This window comes from Colobus angolensis, unplaced genomic scaffold (genome assembly GCF_000951035.1).
Source record: "Colobus angolensis palliatus isolate OR3802 unplaced genomic scaffold, Cang.pa_1.0 Scaffold153, whole genome shotgun sequence".
NCBI classification, from domain to species: domain Eukaryota; kingdom Metazoa; phylum Chordata; class Mammalia; order Primates; family Cercopithecidae; genus Colobus; species Colobus angolensis.
This window is the reverse complement of record NW_012114633.1, coordinates 2,121,803-2,131,088: the sequence shown is the minus strand read 5'-3', so window position 1 is coordinate 2,131,088 and position 9,286 is coordinate 2,121,803. Positions and strand designations below refer to the sequence as shown.

Genomic DNA, 9,286 nt, shown 5'->3' with positions numbered 1-9,286 from the left:
GCCCGCGTCCCGGAGCGCCACCGGAGAGCGTGGACGACGTGGAGGCGGAGTGGCGCCCGGCGAGGTAGCGCCAGGCGAGGTAGCGCGAGCGCTTTCTCTCTCCCCTGCCCTTCTCTCTGCGTCCGGCCGCGGCTCCCGAGGCGCACGCCCCGCGCCTTTGTGCCCGCGGTCCCTGGCCCCGTCGCCCCCTGCGGGCGGGGGTCAGCGGGTTCTGCCGCTGTCTCGGGGGAGGCGGCGCTGCGGCGGGAACCGCGCACGCTATAGGTCGCGGAGGGTGGTCGTGACTCCGCAGTGGCGTCGGGGGTGGCGGGAGGGAAGAAGGTCTTGTAAACTAAGTTGCTCGCTCTTTGCCCCATGCCTCTCGTACCTGTGGGGAGAGTCGAATCTCGGCTGTCCTCGTGTTCACCCACAGCCCTTCCATCCCTCTGGCCCACAGCTGTTTCCTGGCTCCCTGGAAAGACACGGTGTGGCTTCCTCCAGGCAGGAAAGCGGAGGGAGAACAATGGGGCGTCCTGGGGAGTGGGGTTCAGGTGCGGTGTGCCCCGGCGGCGGCGGGGGAGGAGGGGCTCGGGACGCTGTGGGCCTCCCTGCGCGTGCAGCTGCGCTCGCCTCCTTTGTTCCGCCGCAGCGGAGGGGGTTGCCCTGGGTCTCGTTTCCTGCCCGGGATGGGATTGATTCACGGTCCCAGAGAGGGAAGGGGAAGGGGGCGGGGCTAGAATGGAAAGCAGATTAGAGACGGGAGCTACGAAGGGTGCTGGGACCGGGAAGAGATTTGGGGAGAGGGTTGGGAGAGGGTGATGAGAGCGCGCTGGAGAGGTAATTGCAAACACACAGCATTTTGTTCAAGGGCCCTGTGAGTTTCTGGAGCTTATTTGTAGTGCTTTGTTCAGGCTTCGGCCCAACGTTTGTTGCTGCAACAAGTTGTGTGCTTCTTGAGTTTCTAGGCGCTCCCAATGTTAGATTGCTCAAAGCAACTCTTGTTAATTACAGTGAAAGAAGCCCTTCCCCCCCCTTTTTTTTTGAGAATTGAAAAAATTTTGCTATGAACTATTATGGTGTGTATGTGTGTGCCTCTGGGTCTGTGTGTGTAGCTAGTGGATATTGGCTGGAGTGGGTAGGAGACAAATTTTATAGAATCAATTTTGACATAATTTTTTTATAGTATAATATAGTACAACAGTTTTCCAGGACTGTTTGAGGGCAGAAACCACCAGAAAATTAGACATTGCTATAAATGAATCAGACTATGTAACACAATTGAAAAACACTTCTACAGTCTGTCCCAGAAAACACACCACACACACCAGCGTTTGGGGTTTGAACTGAGGAGCCCTGGCATTCAAGTGTTCTGTGCTTTCACTCTCTGTGTGAGGATCATTTAGAGGTTGTAGAATTAAACGTAATATGTCAGACATTTATTAAGCGACCCTTTCCTAGATTGGAATCGAGAATCCCCAAAGGATTGGCTGACCTGGGAGGAAGTTATGGGGGATTGAATGATGTGTGTTTTTTGAATGGGGTATTCCAAGCAAAACTGTTTTGGGAGGAGGCTGACATTTCCAGGCATTCATGGTTTGTACCTATGGGACACTGGTGGAAGGATTCCCAAAGTCGAACTGAAGGTTAGAATTACTGTAGTGATAATTTAGGAGACATTCTGTTGTAGTAGTCTGGCTGCAGACAGGATTGGGAAGTGGCCCAGAGCTGCCTCTTTGACAAGCTGAGGGTCCGCCATTAAATCACCCCTTTGGCCATTTATTTTGAGATGAACCAAGTTTGAAAGCCTCTTAACCTGAGAAGGCGAATTAGGAACTTGCTGTGGGGGAAAAAATGTCTCCTGCCCACTAAATGGTAATGGAAAAGAGCTGTGTAAGCTACTGCTGAGGGTTTGTCTTTTTCGTGGGGGATGTGGTCAAATTTTCAGGCCAGGCTGAAAAGCACTGGGACTTGTCCTCAGGAGCCGTTATGATGTGAAGTTGAAGTGGGATGGTGTCCAACCGTCAAGCTGTTTGTCATTAGAACTAACACACTGCCTGGCAAAACGTTGTGCTGGGGCAGCTAACAGAGGGAGACTTGTTTTGTTGTTGTCTTACCATTTTGGACTTTTCACTTATGCTGTGAATTGTTTTTTAAAATACAACACAATTGAATTCCTCTCAAGTACTCATTGTTCTATACATTAACAAAATGTAAAGCATCTGAACACTGCCACTACTGGAGATGGGGACAGACAGCAGAATCCTAGGTGGTTGGTCTCTGGTCTCTGGCCTCTGGCCATTCTGGTGGATGCCCAATTGTGTGATAAGGCTGGCAACAGGCTGTACCCCCTTCCCAGGATGAATCATCACTTTGTCAAGCCTGGAGTTAAAGACTAACTTTCCCTGATCGCTGCACAGTTATGCAAAGCAAGGAGGAACTTCTGACATCATGGGGAAGAAGAGGGAGTGAGGTGGGTGGGTGGTGTTTGGCTAAGAAGGGATCTTCAGCATGTAGCATCCATGTTTTTAGCATTTGTCCTCCTTTGGGTAAGATTGTCGTCTCATCTATCTCCCTTTTACTGTTCAATAGCTGAACATTTGGATTTTCTTTTTTTTTTGAGACAGAGTCACGCTCTGTCGCCCAGGCTGGAGTGCAGTGGCACAATCTCAGCCCACTGCAAGCTCCTCCTCCCGGGTTCATGTCATTCTCCTGCCTCAGCCTTCCAAGTAGCTGGGACTACAGGCGCCCGCTACCACACCTGGCTAATTTTTTATATTTTTAGTAGAGACGGGGTTTCACTGTGTTAGCCAGGATGGTCTTGATCTCCTGACCTCGTGATCTGCCCTCCTCGGCCTCCCAAAGTGCTGGGATTACAGGCGTGAGCCACTGCGCCCAGTGGAACATTTGGATTTTAATTAGCCTAACAATAATTATAGCTATCATTTAATATGTGTTCATTACGTGCCAAGAATTTTACATACATTACTATAGTCATCATCACAACAACTTGATAAAGTGGGTGTTATCTCCATTTTCCAGTGGAAACTGAGGCCTGGAGGAGTTAAGTAACTTGCCCCTTACACCATACAGAAGCTCCTAGATTTATAATGGGGTTATGTCCTGATAAACCCAGCATAAGTCGAAAATATTGTAAGTTGAAAATGCATTTAATACGCCTAATCTACCGAACCTTTAATGTGTCCATAACAGTTACATTAGCCTACAGTTGGGCAAAGTCATCTGGTAACACGGTCCACTGTAAAGTATTGGTTATTCATCCTTGTGGTTGTGTGGCTGACTGGGAGCTGCGGCTCACTGCCACTGCCCAGCATTGCGATAGGGTATCATACTGCATATGGCTAGCCCCAGAAAACATCACAATTCAAAATTCTAAGTACGATTTCCACTGAATGCCTATCATTTTTGCACCATTGTAGAGTCAAAAAATCCTAAGTTGAACCATTTTAAATTGAAGACTGTCTGTGCTTGTGTAGCTAACTAGTAAGTGGTGGAAGTGTGATTTGGAATTCCAAAGTCCATACTCTTTAGGTATATACTGTATGCTATGATATGTTTTAATAATAGGAATAACAGCAGCTTGATTATCTAGTTGATTAGCCCTTGGCAGATTTCAAATTACTTTCACATCTATTATTGATTCTTCCAGAAACCACTGTGAGATAGGTTTGGAAGGCCAGGTTAGGACATAACAACTCTTAGAACTGTATTGCTAAAGAGCTGTATGTTATGGCCTGTGTGAATAAGCTGTAAGTGAATGAAACTTTATTTTTAAAAAGTTAGGCTGCCAACATTTAAAAATAAGTTCTTTTTTCCAAACATTTAAAAGTGGTAGAACAGAGTAGATCTTATATTGCATTCAAGGCTTTTATGTTTATTGAAATCCATTTTAAGCCCTTTTTATCTTCCAGCCTTTAATAGAACATTGCACTTTGCTTCTTAACTGAGACCCAATGCCAGAGTGTCTTTTTAAGAAGAGAAATAAGGAGGGAAGGAATGTGCTTATAAAGAGGAAGTGGGACATCAGAATTGGAAACACTCGCAGCAGCAGGCCGTCGATTTTTCTCAGCACATGCTTTTTGTCCTGGCAGTAGCCTTTTACAGAAGATGTTCTTCCTTAGGGAAGTGTCAAGGGTCTTTCTGTACAATATCCTCTGAGATCATCAACTTTCTGAGCTCTGTGGGAACACACATTCTGCATGATTTTTGTGCTCATCCCTTCCCCACAGGGGAAGTAAACTAGTTTAGGCATCTGCATGAAAAGGGAATAGCAGTGGTGTCTGTCCTTAGGGCGGCACTGACAGTGGCACTGGGCAGGAGGTACCAGTCCTTGACACCAAGTACAGGAGCAGAATGGAGTTTAACACTTGGCATCATGGATTGTTTGTGGATTCCTCAGAATGCTCCTGGGCAAATGGAAAAGTCAATATTGGGTTTTTTGTTTTGTTTTGTTTTATTTCTAAGATAAGAATTTGAAGACTGAAAGTTCTGCCTTGTTTATTTCAAGCTAGGACACCATTTGGGGTCTTCTCAAGTTTTGTGGTATAGGTGACACTAACTTTTGTCGCCTCGGGTAATGAAATTCTCCTCCATTGGCTGTTTTAGACGTTTGCCTCTGGAGGAGAGGCAGACACATGGTTTGCTAAACTCTAGCAGGTGACCACCTTCCAATTTACCATAAGCAGCATACAGGAGGAAAAAGGATGTTTCCCAGCATTACACTGTTACAGCCTTTGGTAGGTCTTTGCAGTTCTCAGCCTCTTCTTCATCAGTTCATATTTTATTAAGCACACAGGTCATGCAAGGCAATGCATTAGACACATTTTAAAAGGAAGAAAGGAAATCCATTGTGCCTTCAGGGATGTTTTAGCAGGGCAGGGGGATGCATTCCAAGATTGGATGTTGGTGAAATGAAAATGGCTATGACAGCTGTAGTGACCAAAGCCAGGGGAACACTTGCTTTGAGACAAAAGCTGGGAACAAACAGAAGCAAGAGAGTGGAAGAAAGCTGAACACAGGTGCCAGCTTCTTCTCCGACTTAGGTTGTATTTCCTCCAACCTCCAATGATGTGAAAGGGTTCAGGTTCAGAACCCTGACTGAAGTCCAAAAAAAATGATATATAAACTACCATTCAATGGGAGAAGGTTTGAATAAGAGTGTCTTCCTTGGTGCATGGCAGGTCCTTGGTACCTCTGCCAACTCTCTTCTCTGCACACCTGCCAGCATCCCTTCCTCATCCTGTGTTCAATGTGGCTGTCAACTAAGGCTGTTAATAGACTTCAGTCATATTTGCATTTTAAAAGGCTCTTGTGGACCAGACATGCCAAGTCTCCAAAGAATGAATCATTCATATTGAGTTATATGATATAACTCATGCTACTGTTTTTTAAGTATTGGGTGCTTGCTTTGTGCTAGGCCTCATGCTGGGTACTTTCTGTATGTTGATTTCCTTCTCATCACTGTCCTTTAGTAGGAGATATTTGTAGATGAGGAAATTGAGTCACTAGCCCAGAGATCAAGCCTCAGAGACCACTTGCTTCCCAGAACAACGAAGTGCCACCAGGTAGGGTGTACTGTGAAGCTTTGAATGAGTATTGTGAAGCTTTGGGCAAACACTTTGATTCTTTGGGTGAGTACGTTGATGCTTTGGTCACTTTTAAGGAGTTTGTTTTAAGAGTTAGAGGGAGAGCCCACCTGTTGTCCCTCTCCTTCCTGGCTTGTTTCCTTTGTCACCTGGAGTCAGGGTTCCTGCAGGTGTCCTTGGCTGGTCCAAAGCTAGGAGAATTGATTGAACTGCTTCTCGGTTTGTCCTTTTCTGAGTGTTTTGGCTTCTCAGTCCTGTGTCATTCTCTTTCCTCAACTGAGGGAGACAAGATTCAGCCTGCTAGCGAGAGACTGAATAGCCAGTCCCTTTTCTTACCCCCTCGCTGGCCATGCCTTTATCTTCAGGAATAGATTGTCATCTGGGAGTTTCAGGGAGTTTGACTGATCTCTGGTCTCCAGTCTGCCTGCGAGCAGCATGCCACAGGGCATCCAGTCTCGGAGCTCAGATCTTTGATGTGTGAGAATGAAGCGGTGTGGATGTCGTTGCAGAGCTGGGTTTTGGGAAGAGAGTTGGTGTGGAATTTGTACTCTCCCAAGGTAGGCAGTTTTAGAAATAGCAGAAAAGTAAAAATTGACATTCTTCTTTTGCTTATCAGATAAGCACCTGATAAGTTTCTGAAAACGCAAGGGGCCTGTCTTGCCTTGATAACTTAAGAGAGGCTTAAGAGGAAACCAAATCTCTGCCTTCTGGGGACTTTCAGTCCAATTCTTCCTGGACTCAAGATGCTTTAAGATTGCACAGATGGCTTAATTTTCTTGTGTTAAAATGAAAATGTAGTAATGTAGTTCAGAATGGTACATTACAAGTTTTTAAATTTGTTTAAAAAAAGAATGCAATGTCTTTAAAGATTTTTTAGAAAATTGAATTGAAAGGACAGTGGAACAGATTATTAGTTATTGACGTTATAGTATGTATACACATCATTTGCCTACTTAACTTTCACTGGTTACATGAAAGCATTTTCACACTGCAACCACAACAACAAAGCTCCCCCAAAATACACAAAGAACCTTAATTGCAAGATTCCTGCTGTTGCCACTTACATTTTCCAGTGTACACCTTCTCTCTCCTTCATCATTGCTGCTTTGCTTTAAATTTTATTTTAGATCCTGAGTGCTATTTGTGATGTTCAGATTGCAAATATACTAGCTTCCTAACTGATGATTTTTTCCCTTCAAAGTACGTCAGAGTGATTGGTCACTGTTTTATTCATTTTAGACCCATAGTCTAAATGCTTTAAGGAAAAGCTTAATTTTCATAGACATTGGGCCTATGCCAGTTTGCGTGGCTTGGTATTTTTGTGGTCCTCATATAATCTGCTAATAGTCATAATAGGTAGATCACAGTTTTGAACTACCCTTGATATAGTGAGCTATTTATGAAAAAGTTCTCACTTGCCTGAAATTTTCAAAGTGTTGAGAGCTATTCATAAAAATATATGAACTGCCACATTGGTCAGGTTCAGGGCTTATTTGCTGTAGTATTCTGCAGGTATTCTGTGACATTCAGGGAGGAAAATAGAGTTAGACTCCTGATGTCAGCTTTATAAAGGTTCATAGATGTCTCTTGAGTAGCTGTAATTGCATGATCTCTTAAAAACCTCTCATCCATTTACTGAAATTCATCTTGAATTGTTTATTTTTATCCTACATTCACACATTTCACACTTTAAAGATAGAACTTGATTATATTGGTATTTTTATTTCAAATTTTCAGGTTTTGGAATGGCAGAAAGTTGCTATTGAAAAGTATCTTGAAGGTCACCACTGTAACTCCTTTATTGTACTTGAGACTTGCTCAGCTCCAAAAGTTAACGGGACAGATCTGAGAAACTGACTCCAAGTCTTAACCTCTTGCTTAGTTTTCTTTCTAGGGAGATACCTGTCTCTGCAAACCTGTCGAAATCCAAATTTATTACCTCTTACATAATACTTGGTCCCCTTTGGACTTCACTGTTTGTGCTAATAGCCTTTTCATCACCATCTTGACTTTGGATTCTAGAACATCACCTACGTCCCCATTTTCTGTGACCCTTACATTCCTCCTGTCAGTCACTGTGTCTGATTTATTGTTCCCTGCTATCTTTGCCCTTTGCAAATCCTCAAGCCCTCATTCTGGTTCAGACCTTTAAAAGGCTGAGTTACTAGAGTATAGTGTTACCCAAAGTGAATTGTTCCGTACAAAATTAGTAAGTTGGAAAAAAAAAAACCCCACCCATAAAGTTGATAGATGTTCCTGTAAAAAGGGATCCTTGGCCAGGTACATGTTAGAATAGTTGGTTAAGTTTCTTTGTAGAAAGACTTCTCATGACCTTCATTCGTTACTGTGTACTATGAATTCCCAAGAGAAAGATATAATATTCTCATGTCCCAACTTATGTCACCATTGTACCATGTTTTGGGGGGATCATTTTGTAGATAACACTACCGTGGTCACTTCACTGTACCTTTTTAGGTTCTGTCACTGCCTGGCTTCCTGTGGGAAAGTGCATTCCATGTGAGCCGCACTTGGTTCACTCTCAACTGTGTCTTGTGCTTTTACCTTGTTGTTCTGGATCATTCCTTCCCCCTAGAAGCTCCTCTCCCCTATCACATTGACACATCTTTCTGTGCCCAGCTTTGTGCCCATCTTCTCTGTCAGTTTTCCTAGACTCAGGATGCCCTTGTTCTTCTGAACTTAAAACATTTACTGTTTCACAACTAAAAAAAAAAGAAGAAGAAAATGCTTGAAGCACAATGAAATGTTGAAAGTAACTTACACATTCATACAGTTAAATTATTGGAATTCCCACAAAATTCCATTTTCCATATTTGCGTCAGTTGGCGCATCACATGCACATCACATTCTCCTCTGTTTACCCCACAGGTTAGCTTGCACATATGTTCAACAAGCTTGTCACTTGTGGGGCTTTTTTCTTTAATTTTGTATTATTCAAATTGTGTTGCATTTGAATAGAAATTCAGGAAGAACTGACATCTTTATGGTTTCATGGCTTCCCATCCACAAACCTCATAAGCCTCTTTAATAGGTCTTTTATGTCCTTCAATGAAATTTTATCGTTTTATGTGTAAAACTCTTTCATACCTTTTGTTAGATTCCTGCCAAGGTGCATGAAGCACCATGAAGGTTTCTGTGGTCATTGTGAATGAATTATTTAGTACATTTCTCGTTAGTGTTGCTGGTGTACAAGAAAGGGATTGATTTTGTATTTGTTTATAAATAGTTCTTTATTGATCAAGTTCACGTCTAAACCTGTGTTTGCTATGGGAGCCTGCAGTTGGGTGGCTTTTCTAATAGAGCACAAAATAACTTAGCCTTTATTGAAAATGTCATAATTCACTTTATTTATTTATTTTAGAGACAGGGTCTGGCTCTGTTGCACAGGCTAGAATGCACTGGTATGATCATAGCTCAGTGTTTCCTCAAACTCCTGGATTCAAGTGAGCCTCCCACCTCAGCCTCCCAAATATCTAGGACTATTGGTATGCGCCTCCATGCCCAACTAATTTTAAAATTTTTTGTAGAGATAATGTCTCATTGGTCCCAGGCTCCTGGCCTCAATCAGTTCTCTTGCCTTGGTCTCCCAAGTTCTGGGAATACAGGTATGAGCCACCACACCTGGCCTAATTTAAAAATTATATGTAATACTTTTAGAAGTAAGGAGGGGTGACTTTTAGTTATTT

The 9,286-nt window shown here is 43.4% G+C and overlaps 1 protein-coding gene across 4 annotated transcripts in view; it reads left to right on the top strand.

The window, feature by feature from the left end:
- Positions 1 to 9,286, top strand: part of MYO1B (myosin IB) — a 184,379-nt gene that overhangs the window by 358 nt on the left and 174,735 nt on the right. For 2 of the 4 annotated variants that reach the window (XM_011936424.1, XM_011936422.1), the window contains exon 1: positions 7 to 79. The exons of 1 other annotated variant lie outside the window; for it this stretch is intronic. The gene's annotated coding sequence lies outside the window, so the exon portion shown is untranslated. Of the gene's footprint in view, positions 1 to 6; positions 80 to 9,286 lie in introns of those variants that run through there. One more of the 4 variants, XM_011936423.1, reaches the window with a different exon arrangement.